This window comes from Hordeum vulgare, chromosome 2H, assembly GCF_904849725.1.
Source record: "Hordeum vulgare subsp. vulgare chromosome 2H, MorexV3_pseudomolecules_assembly, whole genome shotgun sequence".
Taxonomy (NCBI): Eukaryota; Viridiplantae; Streptophyta; class Magnoliopsida; order Poales; family Poaceae; genus Hordeum; species Hordeum vulgare.
The window spans coordinates 54,157,420-54,180,230 of NC_058519.1; positions in this window are offsets into that span (position 1 = coordinate 54,157,420).

Genomic DNA, 22,811 nt, shown 5'->3' on the forward strand with positions numbered 1-22,811 from the left:
TATGGTATACTATGTTGTCTATATCCAAAATATATTGGAGAAATTCATTGTGGACAAATCTTATCCATTCATAATTCTCATGGTAGTTCATTCTCTAGATGTGGAGAAAGATCTATTTAGACCAAGAGACGATGGAAATGAGATATTGGGACTCAACGTTCCATAATGCCATTGGATCCACCAAACGCAATTGGTTGGGACTCAAGAATATCTATCGATATCTCCAAAGGCATCAAACGTCTTGTCCTGGTTTTTCAAGTTTCAGAGAAATCTGAACACCAATACCATTTGATACATTGATCAGATCCCTGCTATGTCAGATCATAGACAAGCTTAGTGTTCCTACTAGGTGTGGTCCCTCTCATGAAGAGTCTTCAAAACAGATCTCATGGCTACATCCACCAACCATTATATCAACGATAATGTCTCTTGTGTTGCCCGGATGCAAACATGTTACTAATAAGCAATATATTTATATTGCATATCTTGCAAGTTAAATCATGTGACTGATTTGTTCATGAAGTCTCTATCAACTTTTACATTCCAGAAATATGTTCATGGAGTTGGTATGTGACGGCTTTGAAATTTGCAAGAATCAGGGGGAGTATCTTCCTGAATTTTTCTTGTTCAATGCATCATATTATACTCTTTTTCCCTTCATGAGTTTACTTTGCAGGTTCTCATAAAGGTTTTTAATGAGGTAATATCAACATGAGATCATATGTCATACTTTCTGTTTTCCCCATCGGGGTTTTAAGGAAAGTATATACGACATATTTATTGTCGTCTAAACTCTATGGGTTTTTTCATATTGAGTTAAAAGAGACAATAAACCATTATATGTTGCATCATTTTCTCCTTATTTTTTACACTGGGTTTGAAGGAGTTTTAGCAACATATCAAACATACATCTCCTCACATTTTTCCCACAGGGTTTTTGGAGGAGCTTTTCAAGATGATGATACTATATGGACAAGTGCAGATTAGGGGGAGTGTTAGAATTAATTAACATGCGTTAATTAAGGGGAAATCTCCCCTTGTCTAACCGGAGGCAGTTGACTGCTTGGCAACCGTTGCGTCGGTCGTCTCCTCCTCGAACAGACACCTCTCGTGATCGGTCTCCTCCTCTTTTGATGGAAACTGCACTAACCAATTAGGCCACCTGACCTCTCCAGACTACTTTATTTATTTTTCTTCTTTTCTTCTTTATTTTGTTTGTGGAAGCTCCTTAGCTAGATGATTTTTATACAAGTGTTCCTTTATTTTTTTATATTATGCGTGAACCTTTTCAAAATATGTTTTTTGAAATTTGTGATTTTGTTCTACAAAACTTGTGGACCTTTTGGAATGCGTGAACTTTTTCAAATCCACGAACTCTTTTATATTTTTCATTTTTTTATAATCTGTGAATTTGTTTCCAAATACGTGGACTTTTTCAAATATGTGAACTGTTTTTCAAAAGCGAACAACTTTTCCCAAAGCTTGAATTGTTTCTTCAAGATTGATGATTTTTTAAAAACATTTGTGATTCTTCTCCAAAATTCATGTAGTCTTTTTTTCAAATCTGTGACTTTAAAAAAATAAATGAACTTTTTTCCAAATTTGTGAACTATCTTTTCATTTTTATGAACATTTTTTAATTTCTTTGGATCTCTTTTCATTTTACTGAACTATAATAAGACTCAAATATGTATATTGTCGTGATAGTGCACAACTAAGTGAAGTTGACCTAGGTTAATGGCTACAGTAGTCGCTGTAACCGTCCGGAGTTTGAATCTCCCAACTCGCAATTTCATAAGTTGTGTCTTTTTTTTTCTCAGCCTCACTAAGTGCTCGAAGTAAACAACAATCTGGGCCGGTGATATGTCTTAAAAATATCTATATTTTTTATTGTTTTATGCTATTATATTATCATTTTAGGATGCTTTTTAGGCATTTACTTGCTGATTTATATTATTTTTGAGCACTAACCTATTAACCCAGTGTAAAGTGCCACTTGCTGTTTTCTGCATGCTTTTGGCTTTTCAGGAATACTGTACCAAACGAAGTCTAAATATCCCGAAACTTTTTGATGATCTTTTCTGGACAAAACAAGGACCTGGAAACTTCAAAGGAAGGCTAGAGGCCACACGGGGTGCCCCCAAGCCAACATTGCATGCCCATGGGGGTGGTCGCGCCCTGATGGCTTGGGGCCACCTCCCAGCTCTCCGACTCTCATTGCTGGCTTATAAATTCTCATATTCCTCAAAAACTCTAGGGAGCTATCCAAAACACTTTTTCTGTCATCGCAAGTCTCTGTTCCGTCGTGTGCCCATTTGGAGCCATGTTTTGGTGCCCTGCCGGAGGGGGGGGGGTTCAATAACAAAGGGCTTCTACATCAACCTTGTTGCTCCCATGGTGATGTGTGAGTAGTTCATCACAGACCTACGGGTCCGTAGTTAGTACCTATATGGCTATCTCTCTATATGTTCTTTGTTGCCTTGATCGTCGCGATTCCCGTGGTGATCTATCTTATGTAATCACTCTAGTGTAGTGCATTTGTTGGGATCCGATGAATTGTGGGTTTATGTTCAGATTATTCATGAATAACATTTGAGTCTTCTCTGAATTCTTATATGCATGATTGTGGTAGATTTTTAGTTCCCTCCGATCTGTTGATTTGGTTTGGCCAACTAGATTGATCTATCTTCAGTGGGACAGGTGCATTGTAGTGGGTTCAATCTTGCAGTGCAAAGTCCCAGTGAGAGAAAGGGACATGCCACGTATTGTAGTGCTGCCACTAAGGGTAAAATGACGGGGTTCTTTCATATTAAGTGGATTTACTTTGTCTACATCATGTCATCATTCTCTAAGCATTACTCTGTTTTCACTTAATACTCTAGATACATGATGTATAACTGTCTACTTGTTTACGGACGTGATGCCTATATGTAATAATCATTGCCATGAATAAATACTGCATAACTATATGCTTTTCTATCAATTGTCCAACAATAATTTGTTTACCCATCGTATGGTTTCTACGAGAGAGAAGCTTCTAGAGAAAACTATGGTCCGGGGGTCTATTCACAAATATATTTACAAACACTAAAAAGACCTCGCTGCTTTTAATTGTCTGTAGTTACTTTTTATATTTAATATATTTCAGCTATCTATCTATTACTAATTATCACTTGCAAGTAACAAGTTTAAGGGGATTGACAACCGTCTTACATGCGTTGGAGCAAGTGTGTGCTCTTTTGTGTGTATGCGCTAAAGATGGGAAATTGTGTGGTCCTCCTATTGTTTTGATAACCTTGATCTCACTGAGGGAAATACGTATCTATACTGTGTTGCATCATCCCCTCCTCTTTGGGGGAAAAACGCAATGCAGATCACAAGTATCAGCCGACCTAGTCTTTTCCACGCACTCACCTCATAGCACAGCCAATCATGGCCATCCTTTGCAATCCTGTTTGGGAAACGACCCCAAGGTTCGATTTAGACCATACATAGTTCAGGGTGCAATCAACCGAGATTCTGACATGAGGGTTCATTTCAACCAACCTCTACGAGTTTAGGGTTTAAAAGGGACCTTTTCCTTTCTTGTAGAGGCATAGAGGACTTTTGTGAGAGGCACAGATTTACTTCACGTGGAGGCACAATTTTTCTTATGTGACCGTGCCTCTCGCTAAAGGAAAACAAATTGTGTTCTATTTTATTTTCTACCATGAAAGGCACAAATTTGCTTCCGCAAGAGGCACAACTGTGTCTATCGAAAAGAAAAAAACATAAAAAAAATCTCGAGAGGCACAAATTTACTTCTCGTGGAGGCATGGATTTGCTTATGCAAGAGGCGCACCCGTGCCTCTCTTAAAAGGAAAAGAAAGTGTGTTTTTTCTACCATGGGAGACAGGGATTTACTTGTCGTGGATACATGGATTTGCTACCGCAAGGTGCATGACCGTGCCTCTCAGAAAGGTAAAAACGTGATCCCGATTCAGATTTTTTCACCCATTTTTTCGTGAAAAAAGGTTCACCGAAACCTATTAATATGGGATCTAGTTTTGAAGATCTCGATGCGAGGAGTCCAACGGTCAAAACGATTCGAGATTCGGATGCTCAACTTGAGAAATAAAACTTTTTGAATAAACGAATCTATATAAAAAGGGATAACTACGAAGTTGCGGTGCAACATCTGTCGCAACGTGAGAAGGTGTGAGTGACCTTTGCAAAGAGTACTCCTTAACTAGTGATTTCGACATTTTGTGTGTGTGTCCATTTGGGTTGAAGCAGACACAAATCACGGCCCAACCCGCCGACGCAGACGCACGAGTGCCCACTTTTTGTCCGCGCACGATCCATTTTAGGATCAAAATTGGGGCCGGTTTGTGTCGACGCGCACACTTGTGATGCCCGCCCTTATCTCCCTCGCCCGCGAGTCGGTTGCGTATTGTCTATTCTCCCCATCTCCCATCCACAACCAAGACATGCGCCACCACCATCGCCCAGCTACGGATGGTTTGATGCTGTCTAGGCCTCTGCCCGCACCCACAACTCTCCCCCAGCAGCACGCTGCATTGGACGACCGCTCTTGTCGGTGTTCGTGGTCAGTTTTCACTGTCATTATAGCACCCCCACGACCACGTCACACATGTTCGCCGCCTCCGGTAACACTCCAAGGATGGCGTCCCCGTTCCACAACTGCTGCCGCGGTCGCTTCCGCGCTGACATGCCTACTGCCTGGTCTGGGAGAGGCGTGGCTCTTCACCGGTCGACGTCTTCTACCACGCGCATAAGGTGTTCGAGATTTCACCCATGAGGTACAAATGGATAGTTGCTACGGGTGCTTTTTCAACAACTTCATTTGCAATTCAGATGATTTGTCATCGGACGATAGGAGTTCATAGTTACTACTGCGGTCTTCCATGACCACATTGCGAGGTGGCGGTCGATGTTTAGGGACTCGACCCGGGCCAAGTTTTTCATATATATGCAAAAATTGAAAAAAATGCCCGTAATCCGACCACGCGGACAAAAATGGGTCGTCGCGTTAGGCGCGTTGACCACCCAAAAGTTGACAGGGGTGGACACCGTCCAAGATGCCGATCCGAACAGACAAAAAGGGGGTTAGGTATTAAGAGGGGGTGAGGTATTATGAGTTGGTTGCTCAAGTGCTTAGAGAGAGCCAAAAAAATACTCAACATTTCTCTCATAGAATCTCTCTCCCAAGCCAAACAGCAAAATCGGTGCCACCAAGTTTTCTCATTCGGCCCGACCAATTTTCCCAGTGACATGTCCTTTGCCAAAACGTAATATCTCGGCACCACCAAGTTTCATATCGGTGCCACCGAAAGTCGGTGACCAACTCTCTGGTATCTCTATTTCAAGAATTGGAATTTCCGAGATTGAAATCGGTACCACCAAGATTTGGAAACTGCCCTAGTTCATCGTATCAGCACCACCTAGATTCATATATCGATCTCACCAAGAATACAAAAGTTTCCCCATTTATTGCAGCTTGATACCACCGAGATTCATTTTGGTGTCATCGAGTTGGGCAATAATGTTGTAACGGTTGGATTTTGCGAGATGCCTATATATACCCCTCCACCTCCTCTCATTCGCACAGGAAGCACTCAGAACACACACACACACTTGCCATATCCATTTTTCAGAGAGAGATCCACCTACTCATGTGTTGAGACCAAGAGATTCCAATCCATCCATTTGAAACTTGATCTCTAGTCTCCCCAAGTTGCTTTCCACAAAATCAATCTCTCCTAACCATAGCCAAATCTATGACTATCTTTTGAAGCACAAGAGCAAGGAGTTCATCGTTCTACCCCACCTATGTAACGACCAAGATGCAGTCCTTTCCGATCTGGGGGTCGAGGCCCCCGAATAGGAAAGAAGCGCATCTAAGCGTTTCGCAAGCAAGTAACATAGCACAAAAAAAAAATACAAGTAGACAATTCGGGATTCAACTGTCTTCTTATTAATAACTCAGAGTACAACACAGATACAATCAAGGTAGTTCCGCTATGGACTACAAAACATGGAAAATGCTATGCTACCCTGCTGCAGGCCCACGATCACAACCACGCCTCAGTCCTCGGGATAGTTCACATAGAGGCGGTATGTCTCCTCGTTGTACTGCCACGCCAGCTGGGTGACGTCGGGATCATCTGTCTCTAGGGTACCTGTACCTGCTGGGAGTTTCGGAGGAATCCGTGAGCCACGGGGACTCAGCAATCTAAGACCTTGGTGCCAGAACTAGTCATGTTATTGGGTAAGGTAGGGATAAAGTGTATCAGGCTGCTGCACCCTATACTTGATTGGTGGCTAACTTACGCAAAGCAGAAGTAAAGGTGGTCTACACAAACGGTCGGATTTACTTGACCACTAAGTGATCCTGAACACCTACCTACGGCATTCATAACCCCACCGTGTTCCCGATCGAAGAGAGATCTTCGAAGGGACAGTCACGGTTACGCACACAGTTGGCAGTTTTATTAGTTTATGTTTAAGTTCTCTAAGACCGGATGTTAACAAAATATTCCAAGTTGCCACATAACCACGGGCACGGCTTTCCGAAAGATTAAACCCTGCAGGGGTGCTCCAACTAGTCCATCACAAACGAACACAGGCCGCAAAGGCATCCTCTATCACGAACCTCGTGATCTCGTCGGATTCCTTAGAGGAAAACCTCAACTCTGGGGGAAACCAAAGCTTCACTGGGATTCCTATACGCAAGATACACCGCTAAGGTAAGGAAAGACTAGCAGGACCTCCCGACGTGTCGACGACCCTGATAAGAGCCGCGTATCTCAGTCTCAGGACACGCCGGATGAGCGATGGTTACCACGCCAAAACACCGAGTTGCCCCGGGGAGCGTAATAAGCTGCTCTGGTTTGGACCAACACTCATGAGGAGCACTGGCCCGGGTAGTTGATTAAATTCCTCGGGTTAGCTATTCCCTATGCAGTTTATTATTAGGTGATTAGCAAATAGTACCAATGTTGGGTCCTGTCGGACAAGCCTTAACACTACGCGATTTATCGAGGGGGTCCCCATAACAACCCCGAACGTGTTAGGAGCGATCATTATGGAATCAAACACCGGTAACCGGTAACTAAGGCGGCAATAACGGAACAAAGCACCCGGCAAAAGGCTAGGCCTCCCGTCATTTACCAAGTATATAGGTGCATTAATTAAATAAAAGAATTTAATATAATGATATCAAGCTCATGTCATCACATGAGTTTAAAACACCTGCAACTAACAATGCTAACATTAGTAGCTGAGCACGCCTACTTAGCCACACAAGTTTGCTAGGAAGGGGAACTGTGTATGGGCTCATGGCATATGAAGAGGCAATTTAATTTCAGTGGTAGGCAGCGAGCAATATGACATGGAAACGAACTAACATAACAAGTCTAGAGATGGAATCAAGGTCATATCATCTTGCATGTGATATCCTCAGCTTGGAATGGTTCTGGATCGTCCTGCACGTACTCTCCTGACTCCACGTATTCGTTCTCCGATCCCGGTGCTACCCAACATAAGAATAACAGCCAATGAACAACAGCACCACAAGATGCAACAATCACATGATGCATGAGATGAAAGTTGAGCATGCACCACTGTTTCTATCACTAGCACAAGCAAAAATAAACTACAGCAAGTTTCTGGACAGAACTATGCACTAAGCTATTTTGACATTCATGAGAATGACATGAACAGATGCAGCTCGTAAAAACGGTGCAAAACCATATAAAGAACATTGCAAACGGAGCTACGGATCCACGGGAATCAACGAAACAAGATATGAAGCTCTACGTGAAAGATTCAACACCACACTCCCAATTGGCACAAATCTGGTATTCCCAGGTAGCCAAGACATGTAATAACCCAACATGAATGAAATGGAGCAAGGTAGAACACCACAACATCAATTAAGCACATACTTTGAACAAAAATGGCAAAACTACATAATCTGCCAGATTCTGCATCTTAGCTGTTTGGGAGCAACATGCAACATAGCTACAGGTCTTCAAACATGACAAAAATATATGTGGCTGTTGCCAACCAAGAACGCTACAAGCACCAGCAATAATCACAGCAAAAGGAATTAAACTCTAGAAGATACAAGGCCACAAACTTTCCCAAAACCATCAGATCTCAGGGACTTAGTGAAAATTCCTGCACCTGAGTTTCTGTTTCTGTTCTGAAGTTTTTTGACAGCAATCAAAACACAAGCTACTGGACTCCAAATGATTTGAAAATTGACAGGAAGCTTCACAAACATACCAGGTTCAAAATACTAGCACTGAACTAAGGCTAGTTCACAACATAATGACCAGCACATCCTCATCTACAGGGGAAGAAAATGTTTCCAGAATCCCAGACTTAGTGAAATTTTCAGAGTTCAATAGTCTGGAATTTTCCAGCCACATGCCCACTTTGTCTAGGCATAGTTTGCACACACATGGCACCAAGAGGTAATTGACACCACTATGGTGTTGAGCACAAACCCCTACTATTAACACATAAAAACCCATGCCCTTGGGCTCCATCTATACCATGGAATCAAGGACCAAACTCTCAACAAAACTGCAAATGCAACTCCATAAGGTATTCTTCTAAGATGACAATTACATAGGTTGAGTTTCATGTGCTCAATGACAAAGTGACATGGGGGTTTGAACCCCATGTTTGTGTCATGCACATCAACAACACCAACACATATACCACACTATCACTAGCATCAAGCACAACAAAATATAACTCCTATGCTACAAGAGAGTTTGCACACCCTCACATATGGGCATGTGATGGTACACACTCTCACATGCACCACAAGGAACACCCTAGGAATCATGTCATCCTCAAGGTGCAAACCCCACAAGAATCTACCCATGCTTAACTAGTAAGCTCCACCTACACATGCTTATCATAGCTAGCCACCTAGTGCATCACATACACACCAAATACATGTGGTGAGGGGGAGGCATCCACACCCCACTAAATCTATACAAGCAATTAAGACTACAAGAACAACTTAGCCCACACTAAAGCTCAAAAGATGTGGCTATACATGCTTAACTAGTGCAAACTTTCACACCTTAAAGCACAACACTTAAGCAACCAAAACAAATAGCACCATCTCCTATCAAGGGTAACTTCACATCACAAAGGTGCAATCACCATAAGTTCTCAAGGCTAGCAAACATCATCTATCACTCACTAGTGTGCAAAACACACACACAAAAGAAATCTGCCCTAACTATACTAGCAGGAAAAGGAACTAGAATGCAACTTTGTCTAAGAGTTAGCTAAACAGAAAAATTAGCAGAACTAAAATGCCACTTTGTCTGAGAGTTAGAAAAATAGGAAAAAAATAGGCAGAAAAGAAAAGATAACAAAAAAAAGGAACAGGGGCTCCTGGGAATCGAACCCAGAGCCTCTGGTGTCCAGCAACAGCAACAATCCACCACACCACTGTCACCTGGTCGACACGATAGGGGAAGTAACAGAGTAATCTGTTACTGTGGTCACTGTGCAGTAAAACAACAAAACAAAAAGGGCCGAGGGGGGGGGGGTATCGAACCCGCGCCCTCTCATCAGGCACAACCACGCGCTACCACTGCACTACGGATCGACGTCTGAACCTATACACGCTGCAAAACAGAAGAGGACACCCCCTGCTCGTCTGCTACCGACGACTGGCCGGAACAGGGGAGGTGCTTCGCCGGCGCTGCGAGCCAAATTCAACTCCGGCTCGTGGAGGGGAGGAAGCCCACATCCACATGGATCCATCCCCGCAATTATCTATGCCCAAGGGGCTCTACTGCGACGTGGCCACGGCGACCCGCGGCTCCGGCGACAGGAACAACTCGCCGACGAACTCTACTGCTTCGGCGCCCGATCTAAGACAGGGAGGAAGGAGGGGGTGCACTACCTCGCGTATGAGTCGAGGAGGGAGCGACCGTAGAGGAAGTAGCAGGAAGAAGAACGCGCAGCGGCAGAGCTCGTCGGAGAAGAAGGGCCTCCGGGAGGAAGATGATGCAGAGACGGGGACGTCGATCTAGCGGCGGGAACGAGCCCGTGGAGAGGCCCGTGTGCTCCTGGACCCCTCGACGTGGAGGAGGAGGTACCACAGCGACGACGGTGATCTCCTTCACCCGTCGGCCATGGCAGATCCGGCGGCTTACCTTACCGCGATGAGAGAGAAAGGAGGGAGAAGGGATCTGGTGGAGCGGCGGCGGAAGGGAAACCCTAGCCGAGGCACGGATGCCAAGGGCTTTTATAGGGCGAGAGGGGAACGAGGGACGCGCCGCAGTGGCCAGCGTGCGAGCTCTCTCTCCGGTGAAACAGAGAAGAAAAGAAGAGAGGCTGACCCCTGGGCCCCACTGCCTCGCTGGAAAGGGGAGGAGGACGACGCCCGCGCGCGTGACCTGGGAAGAAATGGTCTGGGCCGCGATGGTTTGATTGCCACATGCGTCAGATAGAGGAGAGGGCTGAGAGGGATTTTAATCTTTTAAAAATAAACTCAGCTAGGATTTAAATCCACTAGCACTTCTGATGGGGTAAAAATCAAAGCAAAAATGCCCCTGGCCATAAGGAATTATGGCCTATTAGAATAAAATAGGAAAACAATATTTGGAGCCATTTGGAATAAATGCAAAACAGTAATTAATTTACTGTTTTGGGTTTATTTGCACCTTTAAAATCAAAGAACAAAACAGCAAATTCACTCATCATCATAACCACAATAAACTCTAAACACAAGACATTTTAGAATAACTTTTGGGAAGATAGAATTTTGACATGAGATAAAAGGAGGGAAAAGGGTTTGAAATAGCAAAGAGCTTTGAAATTACATATCACTCACTCCTACACACCACACACCAACATCACATGCATCACACAAGATATTACAATACCACAACATCACACCTAGCAAGATCACATGCAAGCATAACAGGACATAGAATCATGATGTATGGCAAGGATGGTATGGCATGGATGCATGCATGCAAAAGAAGAATAGAAGGTGACACATGAAATCATACATGCAAAGAAACTCTCATGACAAAGTCAAGGTGGTCCCACATGGAAGGTTACAAAAAGGGAAAGTCCTACACTTGGGGCATTACAATCTATTACCTTTTGTAGGGTGGTTCCTCCTAGATTGGTTAGGTGTGGCTTGGCAGCCTCTTACTTCATGTTGTGGAGTTGCACCAAGAAGTTTGTACGGGCAAGGAGATCGCCTACTTGAAGATCTACCGTGAGTGAGGCTAGTCATGTGTGGACATAAGCCATGGTGGAATAGACAAGGCCGCTTCTTCGTAGACCCCTTGTGCATAGACCTCCGTGGACTCTTGCAGCTATTACCCTCCATGGGTTGAAGTCTCCACTAACATGGACATACGATAGCGCCACCTATTGAAACTATGCCAAAAATTATCGTGTCAACGTTTGCATTTGATCTTCCTTCCCTACCCTCTACATTACATTTGCATGTCTTTAATTTCCGTTGCTATACTCTTAGATATGTATGTGTAGGGTGAACTTGACTAGTCATAATTGCTAAAACTGGCCACAACTAAAATTGGGAAAAGGCAATTTTTTTATTTCGATCAAGTAGTCTAATCACCCCCTCTAAACATACTTCGAATCCTACAAGTGGTATCAGAGCTTTGGTTTCCATTGCATTGGTTTCACAACCTAGGAGAGTATGGCGTCTAGTGAGGGAAATTACCACCATAGAGGTCCATATTTTGATGGTACAAACTTTGCTAATTGGAAGCATAAGATGAGAATGCATATTCTTGGTCATAACCCTGTCGTTTGGATTGTTGTTTGTGTTACTGTGCAAGGTGATTTGTTTTGAGAAGGAACAGATCCGGATCACGATGTGACAACGGAAGAATTGAAGATGTTGCAATAGAATGCTCAAGCCTGCGACATTCTATTCAACTGCTTGTGCCCCAAATAATTCAACAAAACTAGCCGCCTTGAGAATGAAAAGGAAATTTGGGATAATTTGGTTGATATACATGAAGGTACTGAATCTCAGGAAATCTAAGTCAGATGTGCTATAAAGTAAGCTTGATAAGTTCAAGATGAAGGATTGTGAAGAAGCCGCTTAGATGTACTCTAGGCTAGCTCTCATCACAAATGAGATTGTCGGCTTAGGAAGCGAAGAGATGACCGACAAATTCATTATCAAGAAGATACTTAGAGCCTTGTATGGAAGATATGATACCGTGTGCACATTGATCCACATGATGCCAAACTACAAGGATCTCAAGCCAACGGAAGTCATTGGAAGGATTGTTGCTCATGAAATGTCACTCAAGGACAAAGATGAGTTGCACAACAGGTGAAACTTCAAGTGATACTCCCGCTACTTCAAATGACAACCTTGTTACCAATGACGAGATAAGCCTCATGGTCAGAAAATTCAACAAGTTCTATAAGAGTAGAGGTAAATAGAAAATCTCAAGCTCAAGATATAAAGAAAAGCGTTCATCTAGTTGTGACCAGAACTTCTACAACTGTGGAAAGCCTGGACACTATTCCAATGAGTGCTCGGCTCCCCACAAACAAAGAGAAGAGTCACCTACAAGACGAAGCTCACAGATGAGTCACCTCACAGAGAGAGAAGGAGTTGAGAAGATCATTATGAACAAAGACACTCCCGGAGAAGTAAGAAAACGGAGAAGAAGGACAAGTACACCAAGCGCAGATCAAGAAGAAGACATCAAACTCATGTTGGTGAACGGGTATCTGGCTCCGAGTTTGACAACCAATCCGAGAGAAGCTACCACTCCAACTCCGACCATAGTCAAGATGGAGGTGTTGCCGGTCTTGCACTCATTTCCTCCAACTCCTACGACTTATTTGATTCACCAAATGAAGGGATTGACTGCTTCATGGAAAAGGCCCCAAGGTATGACACCCTGAGTACTTTGATTTTGATAGTGATGAGGATGAATTGTTAGGAGAAGATGATTTGCTCTTTGATAAGAATAGTGATAACATTGAAAATGAACTTGATAATAATCATGCTAGTCAAGAGAAGTCGAATGATGATGATAAGAAAGAGATTGAACAACTAACTAAAGAATTAGACACTCTTAAGTTATCTCATGAAACTACTCTAGAAGATCATAGAGAGCTTGCAAGAACTCATGAGAAGGTACGCTTCGAGAAGCTAAATTTAGAGCAGGAGCATGAGTTCCTAAAAGAAATCAATGATGGTCTTCAAAAGAATAGTTCTTATTATCTAGCTAAATGATTACTCTTGTCTACTTTTGTTCCACAAGTTAAACCTAAGAAGACTAGTAACAAAGACAATACAGTTTCTTCATCTAGTAAGAACAATGCTAAAGTTAAATCAAATGATGTTGTTGCTAGTAGCTCTCTTGATTCCACTAATGATTATCTTAGCCAAGTTACACTTGAGCAAGAAAATGATTTATTGGAAGGAATTATAGAGAGAGGTGTCTTCAAGAGTCTTGCAAGAAGTAAGCAATTCAAGGAAATTGTGCGCAAGAAAGGAGGACATCAGAAGAAGCAAGGTGTTGGCTATTTCAATGCCAATGGAGTTGAATGGTAAGAAGGTCAATATCCCATCCCGAAGTTTGTTCCCCAAAAGGAGAAGTATGATCCTACTCTCCCCAAGGGAACAAGCTCACAAGATGACCTTCTACCACAAGACCACAAGGGCAAGGGCAAGCTCCAAGAGGAGATTGACTCATTTGAGGAAGAACCCCAAGCCAAGGTCAAGTGGATTCCCAAGGACACTACTAGCTCTACTTCATCTAGTGCTACCACAACTCCAAGGATCCCCAAGAAGAAGAACTAGATAAGTTCTTGAGGGGTGACTCCCTCAATGAAATTCACTCTTATTCATTTTGGCAAGAACTAAATGCAATCAACTCCAACCATATGCATTCGTTCAAGGAGTCACACATTCCCTCAAAGGTAAGCAAGGTACAAGGTAATTAATGTATCTTTGGACATTATCTCACATGCATTTCATTCCATGTCCATAGATATCCTTGCATATGTCCCTTGTGCTTTGGGACTAACCCATGTAGGTGAGAAGCGTAAGAAATAAAAAGGATTGCTCCCAACTCAAGATGATCTTCATCAACAATGAGAATCCACCACTACTACACCTACATGAAGTCTTCTACGATAAAAACCCAATGTTGGTTTATCCCTATTGGGGAGATGTCACACAAAGGGGGGCCTTTACTCTAATACTTAGTATAAGCATCTCTTAAGATGTGAACACATTGAAATCTTTATGTAAAAGTGGAAACCCAACTTGTGCTTAAACGATGACTATGACCTATGATCAAGTATACTCGCTTGGCTCCTAAGTGAATATACTCATATATAGATGACTTCACTATCGCCAAAGTGCTTGGTAGATACTATAGTGTTTGTGCATGTTCACCGTGTTTTATTTGACATCTTATTGTGTGGTCAATATACTCATATATAGATGGCTTCGTCATCGCCAAAGTGCTTGGTAGATACCATAGTGTTTGTGCATGTTCACCATGTTTTATTTGACATCTTATTATGTGAGCATGTTGGTATGTATATTTTACTCATTCGAGGATATCCAATTGTTGTTATTTAGCTTTCTATTTTATTTGACCAATTGGACATACAAGAAGGCCTAAGTACCTCTCTGTAGCTATCTATGCTTTCTCGTCTCAAATTCTATTCATGCTACATCACAAAAATTTGAGCAAGCACTTTAGGGACACTCTATGTGAGGAGCACTCGGAGATCCTTCTCGACAAGGGCTGATTTCCAAAACCTCCCAAAAGCATCTCGGTGTGACCAACCTCAAAAACTCGGTCCCACTGAAGCCTAGGGTTGATCTGGTTTTTCATTCTCGGTACCACTGATAGGATCTTTCCGGCCTCACCGAGTTTCACTGTCAACTGACAATTATGGAACTCGATGGCACTGAAAAATCCAACTCGCTGTCACCGACAGCTACGACGTATATATATATTATACGGACCCGACGTTTGAAATCACTTCTTAAAACCTCGCCTCTCCGCACCTCCTCGCTACCGTGCCCTAGTTCTTAGGACATCACCCTGTTTCTCCCATGAACCCTCGCACCGGAGTCCTCGCCGTCGTCGGGAATCATCGCCGTCATCGTCGCCGTAGCGGAACCTTCACTGCATTAGAGTAAGGTTTCAACCCCTCTGTGCGCTCCAAATTCCAAATCTTGCGCAAATAGGTTAGACAATATTTAATCCAGATTAAAACCTCTTTATCTTGAAGAAACTTCCATAGAATAGAGAATGAAGGAAGATTTAGGGTTAAATGTCCACAAAACCGAATCTCGGTGTCACCAAGTCAAAAAAAAAATGGTCCTACCGATTTTGGTTTTGGGCTACTTATAAAAGTATTGGTGAAACCGAGTTTCCTTTTTGATGAAACTAAAAAGGTTGCTAAGTTTCTGTTAAAGAGATTGTCACTCTTGGTGGCTTCAATTTTTTTGCCTCGGTGGAACTGATATCCCTTTTTGCTGAAAGTTAGACTAATTTTTTCAAAGTTCAAACTTGCAAAAACTTCTGAATTTTTGTGATGCTCATCCACTCTAGCTCTTCTAATTCTTTCTGCACCTTCGATGATGCGTGAGTAGTTTACCACAGACCTACGGGTCTGTAGTTAGTAGCTAGATGGCTTATTCTCTCCTTTTGATCTTCAATACAATGTTCTCCTTAATTTTCTTGGAGATCTATTTGATGTAACTCTTTTGTGGTGTGTTTGTTGGTATACGATGAATTGTAAGTTTATGATTTGATCTGTCCATGAATATTATCTGAGTTTTCTTTGAACTCTTTTATGCATGATTGTTATAGCCTCGTATTTCTTCTGTGATTTATTGGTTTGGTTTGGCCAACTAGATTCATTTACCTTGCCATGGGAAGAGGTGCTTTGTGATGGGTTCAGTCTTGCGGTGCTCAACCTCAATGACAAAAAGATACATGACACGCATGTATCATTGCTATTAAGGGTAACAAGATGGGGTTTATTCATACACGTGTTTATTTTTTCTACATCATATCATCATTCTTAATGCATTACTCCATTTTTCCATGAACTTAATACACTAGATGCATGTTGGATAGCGGTCGATGTGTGGAGCAATATTAGTAGATGCAGGCAGGAGTCAGTCTACTAATCTTCGACGTGATGCCTATATACATGATCATTGCCTTGGATATCTTCATGATTATTCGCTTTTTTATCAATTTCCCAACAGTAATTTGTTTACCCACCGCATGCTATTTTTTCGAGAGAAGCCTCTAGTGAAAACTATGGCCCTTAGGTCTATTGTCTATTTTATATCATATTTTCTATTAGAGGGACTTCTAGGAAACGGTTACCCCTATAATTATGGCAATTCCTATGGCAATAATAATAATAGGATGTCGTGTGATCTTGAGAATAATATTAAATAATTTATTAATGCTCAAAACGTTTTCAACACTATGATCGAAGAAAAAATGAGTAAGATTGATGATATGTCTAGGAGCATTGATAGAATTACACATGATGTAGAAAATCTCAAGATTAAAAAAATTCCACCAAAGGTTGACTTTAATTAATCAATTACAGCTTTATATGTCTCCATGGATGAAAGTAAGAAAAGAACCACCATGCTAAGAGATAAAAGAGAATTTTTAGAAAAGGCGATTTCACCTGATTTCTTTCGTAGTAATGATAAAGATGTTAAAATGATTGGAGTTTATTCTATTGATTCCTTGTTTAGTAATATTAAACTTGATGATAAGGGTATGTAAGAAGAGTGAACTTTAGCTAGAAGGCTTCCCCATAATTCGGAGGGTGAAAATCTTGTTGAAAAATTTGATAAAATTGGGTTTGGAGAGGTAAAAACTTTTATGAGTGATGTGCCCACTCTATTGGATTACAAAGACTTTAATTATGATAGTTGTTGTTTGATTGAATCTATTTCTTTGTACAATCCATGCTAAATTCACCCAATGCAGATGAACAAAATAAAGCTTTTACTAAGCATACCGTAGAAGCTATAATGAAAGCCTTAGATGAAAACTTAGAATTATAGATTTCAATTCCTAGAAAATTCTATGATGAATGGGAACCCACCAGTAAAGACAATATAAAAAATTATGAGTGAAATGCTTTATGTGATTTGGGTGCTAGTGTTTCCACAATTCCGAAATCTCCATGTGATGTGTTAGGTTTTACCAATTTGGAAAAGTGTTCCCTTAATTTGCACTTTGTGGATTCTACTATTAAAAAGCCTTTGGGAATAATTAATGATGTTATTATTCTTGTAAATATGAATTATGTGACCATATATTTTATTGTTCTTGATATTAATTGCAATCTATCTTGTCCCATAATACTTGGTAGACCGTTTTTATGAACTATAGGTGCCATGATTGATATGAAAGAAGGGAATATTGAATTTTAGTTCCCGTTGAGAAAGGGTATGGAACACTTTCCTAGAACTAAAATTAATCCACCATATGAGTCAATCATGAGGGCAACATATGGATCAAAAACCAAAGAAGACAATACTTGAATCTATGCATTATGCCTAGCTAGGGGCATAAAACAATAACGCTTGTTGGGAGGCAACCCAATAGTTATCTTTTCTTTCCCTTCATTTTTTTTCAATAAATATGCAATTAGGCTAATGTTATGATTGTTTTTTAATGTTTTAATTAGTGTTTGTGCCAAGTAAATCCTTTAGGACTGTGTTGGACGATAGTTGATTTGATCCTGTTGAGAAACAAAAACTTTTGCGCCAAGTTCTGGAATTTTGAAAATTCACAGAAACGTGCTTTCGCTCTGAATGTTTTACACATGATTGATATACAAATTTCCCACACTGTACTAATTTTTTCAGAATTTTTAGAGTTACAAAAGTATGGTCAAAGTTCACATTATTACAGATTGTTCTATTTTTGACAGATTTTGTTTTTTGTTGCATTGTGTGCTTATTTTGATGAATCTATGGATTGTATCGGGGGGGGGGGGGGGTAGAAGCCATGGTAAAGTAGGGATACAATAGGTATAATGCAATAATAAAATATGAATTGGTTTGCAACAATACTTAGAGTGGTGATTTGCTTTATTGCAGTAATAGATCTCACAAAGGTTTTGATAAGTTTTGTGTGATTGAAGTTTTCAAGTTTTGGGCGAGATCACGATGGATGAAGGAATAAGTACTGGCAAGAGCCTAAGCTTGGGGATGCCCATGGCACCCCAAGGTAATATTCAAGGACTACCAAGCAACTACGCTTGGGGATGCCCCGGAAGGCATCCCCTCTTTCTTCTAACGACGAGTAATTTTACTTGGAGCTATATTTTTATTCATCACATATCATGAGTTTTTCTTACAGCGTCGTGTATTATGTGAGTCTTTGCTTGTTTTGATTTTTAGTTTGTCACAATCATCCTTGCTGAACACACTTGTTTGACAGAGCCACGCGCATATCATGATTTGCTAGAATACTCTATGTGCTTCACTTAATTTTTTAACCTAGAAAGTTGCTCTAGTAGTTCACTTATATCTTTTTCAGCATGGCGGTGGTTATATTTTAAATAAATATGCTCTCATGCTTCACTTATATCAATTTTAGAGTTAGTAAATTTTTAAATAAATGCACTCTCATGCTTCACCTAAATTATTTTGGGAGTTGATATGATAATTTTTGAAGAAATATTTATGCTCTCGTGCTTCACTTAGATCTTGCTAATAGTTAATAAATGGTAATGATAATTTGCACAAGATATGAATTTGGTCCCAAAATGATAGATATTCAAGAGGGATATAACAAAAACTTTCATGAAGATCATTGGACATTATAAACTTGATTCCTTGCAATAGTTTTGTGATATGGAGACAATGATATGTGAGTCATGTTGGTGAGTAATTATGCTTTAGTAAGAATATTGGTGTTAAGGTTTTTGATTCCCTATGCAAGCACGGAAGTCAATAGGTATGCAATGAAGTTACATCCTACTTGTGGTGCATTATTTAGTGTTAGTTATGTTTAATGCTCGTTTATGACCGTTTTCGTTTCTTGGTTGGTCACTTCTCAATCTATTCACTAGCCTTCATTTGTACTAAGCGGGAATACTGCTTGTGCATCCAACTCCTTAAACCCAAACTTGTGCCAAATGAGTCCACCATACCTACTTATATACGGTATTTCCATGTTGTTCCAAGTAAATTTGTATGTGCCAACTCTAATTTTCAAAATGAATTTCCTTTTTTATGCCCGTACCGCTCATGAAGCGGGACGGGGTGGCCAATATTTTTCTTGCTAGGTGTGTTATTTTCATGATGAGTGTTTATTCACTTGTCACTTCAGAGAGTGTGGCAAGTAATAGGGATGCCTAGTACCAAAATGAAAAAAAAATGTTCTTCAATAATAAATTCCTTAGAAAGTGTTGGTATGGAGGGCACCCGTGGATACGACTAGCCACGGATTATGTGACAATGGTCGAAAAGGAAATAAACTTTATTTTATGTTTAGGAACCACCTATGATTTATCTACCATGGAAGATATTGGGAATTCTTGGTCGTTTTCGTTGACGGTAAAAACATTCCTCTCGAAACAATTTTATCTCTTAATTTAAGCTACGAGCTCCAGCACCTCTGCAAATCTCTGCTTCCCTCTACAAAGGGCATATCTATTTACTTTTATGCAATTATTATTATTATTTTGCGTCTGCATCTTCTCATATAAAGCACCAACTAGGGAACACTATTGTCATACTTGTGCATTGGATATAGCTAATATTTGAGTGTGCTACATGAATGGATGAGTGACTAAGCATAATGGGCTAGGGGTAGCTTTCATTAGGGTTGATATTTTGAAGACATGGTTGCTTGTTGATATGCTTGAGTATTGATGTATTTATGTCAAGTTATAGACTATTGATTTGAATCACTTAAAGACCAAATGTCCATGCTACAAAAGCAAATAATATGTGATGGACATTATAGCAAGCAGTCCATATCAAAAATTATGTTTTTATCATTTACCCACTCGAGGACGAGCACGATAAGCTTGGGGATGCTGATTCGTCCACAACATATCTATAATTTGTGATTGTTCCATGTTGTTATATTATCAATCTTGAATGTCATATATATATATTTACTAGCAACTTTATATCATTTTTGGGACTAACCTATTAACTTAGTGCCCAGTGTGAGTTGCTATTTTTTGCTTGTTTTTTTACTTTGTAGAATATCATAACAAACGAAGTCCAAATGCCACGGAAATTTTTGTAGATTTTTTCTGGCAAGAAGAGACCCTGGAAGCTTCTGGAGGCCATGAGAGGAGGCCCGTGGGGCCCACTAGGCACCAGGGAACACCAAGGGCCTCTGATGCCCCCTAGTGGGTAGTGGAGCCCACGGGAACCGCCTTTACTACCTCCAACTCTATAAATACTCTAAAATTCAAGAAACCCTAGAGGAGTCAACAAAATACTTTTTTCGCCGCCGCAAATTCCAAAACCACAAGATCCAATCTAGAAGCCTTTTCCGGCACTCTGTAAGAGGGGGAAACAATCACAGAGGGGTTCTTCATCATCCTTGCTGCCCCTCCGGTGGTGCGTGAGTAGTTTACCAGCGACCTACCGGTCCATAGTTAGTAGCTAGATGTCTTCTTCTCTCTTTTTCATCTTCAATACAATGTTCTCCTCAATGTTCTTGGACATATATTTTATGTAACTATTTTGCGGTGTGTTTGTTTGGATATGATGAATTGTAATTTTACGATTTGATCTATCCATGAATATTATTTGAATATTCTTTGAACTCTTTCATGCATGATTCTTATAGCCTCGTATTTCATCTCCAATTTATTGGTTCGGTTTGGACAACTAGATTGATTTATCTTGCCATGGGAAGAGGTGCTTTGTGATGGGTTCGATCTTGTGGTGTTCAATCTCGGTGACAGAAAGATACATGACATGCATGTATCGTTGCTATAAAGTGTAATAATATGGGGTTTATTCATATGTGAGTTTACCTTGTCTACATCAAGTCATCATTCTTAATGCCTTACTCCATTTTGGCATGAACTTAATACACTAGATGCATGCTAGATAGCGGTCAATGTGTTGAGTAATAGTAGTAGATGCAGGTAGGAGTCGGTCTACGAATCTTTGGCGTGATGCCTATATACATGATCATTGCCTTGGATATCGTCATGATTATTCGCTTTTCTATAAATTGCCCAACAATAATTTATTTACCCACTGTATGCTATTTTCTCGAGAGAAGCCTCTAGCGAAAACTATGGCCCCGGGTCCTATTTTGAATCATATATTAAAACCAAAAATACCTTGCTGCAATTTTATTTTATTTATTTTATTTTCTGTTTTAGTTAGATCTATTTATCAAATTCTATGCAATTTAATCTATCTCAATACCCTTGAGGGATTGACAAGCCCTCTACGCATTGGGTTGCAAGTATTTGTTGTTTGTGTGAAGGTGTTGTTTACATAGTGTTGCTTGATTCTCCTATTGGATTGATAACCTTGGTGAAAAGACCTCGATGACGCCTAGAGGGGGGGGGGGTGAATAGGCTATTAAAAAACTTCTTCGGATTTGGCTTGAACCTAATGCGGAAATAAACTAAGAGGATACTTGTCAAGCACAAATCCTAAATGCACTAGGCACTGCAACGTGTATCAACAACACGATCTACCAAGATGGACACAATATAGTTACTAACAAGCACAAGTAAGTTATACAAACTTACTTGAGCTATATCACACGACAAGTAGGTGAACGACACAAGATACTAGATCACACTATAGCACACGATATATCAAAAGCTGCAATTGTGAACGTGTGGATATAGAGGGTATGCTTGAATGATTAATCTTGTACAAGAAATAGCCAACACAAAATAATGAGCACAAACAATATGCAATGTATGTATGCTCAAGTAACACAAGTAAACCACAAGTAAGGAGTTAGGGTTAAGTATAACCAAGGTCACTGAGACGAAGATGTATCCCGATGTTCACTTCCTTGGAGGGAAGCTAGTCACCGTTAGAGAGGTGGATGTTACCACGAAGGCACACCAACGCCACGAAGGCTCACCCTATTCCCCCTTTGAGATAACACCACGAAGGCGTTTCTCAACCACTAGTGGTAAGCCTTTGAGGTGGCTTCCAAACCCTCACAAACTTTTCCGGGGGGGGGGGGGTAATCACACGGATTGATTCCTCTCCGAAGAACTCCTACCGCCTAGGAGTCTCCAACCTCCAAGAGTAACAAGATCACGGGGAATGCTCAAAACTTACTCAAATCTCAAATAGCTTGGGTTGAGAGAAGAAGAGGGAGACGATCTATCTTTTGATTGGAACAACTCTCAAAGGGGCTCACAAATGCTCTTGGGATCTAAGATTTGGTGTGAGCAAATGTATGTGGGGTAGAAATGTGTTCTTATGACGATATGGCTGTGTTGGGCGCCCTCTCACGAAGTGGGAGGGGGGGGTATATATAGTGGGGAGAGTAAAATAGCCGTTGGGGACACTTTAAGTCACACACGGGTCGGACATCCGACAGTTCACGCATGTCCGGGCGTCCACAAGGAGTCGGACGTCCGACAGGGGTCGGTCGTCCGAGGGATGTAAATATATCTGGACCCACGGGTAGTTGAACAGGGACCGGACGTCCGGAGAAAGCCAGAAGTCTGAGTTATTCGACCCAAACTTCTCTGGTGCACGATTCCGGATTTCCGAAAGTGGACGA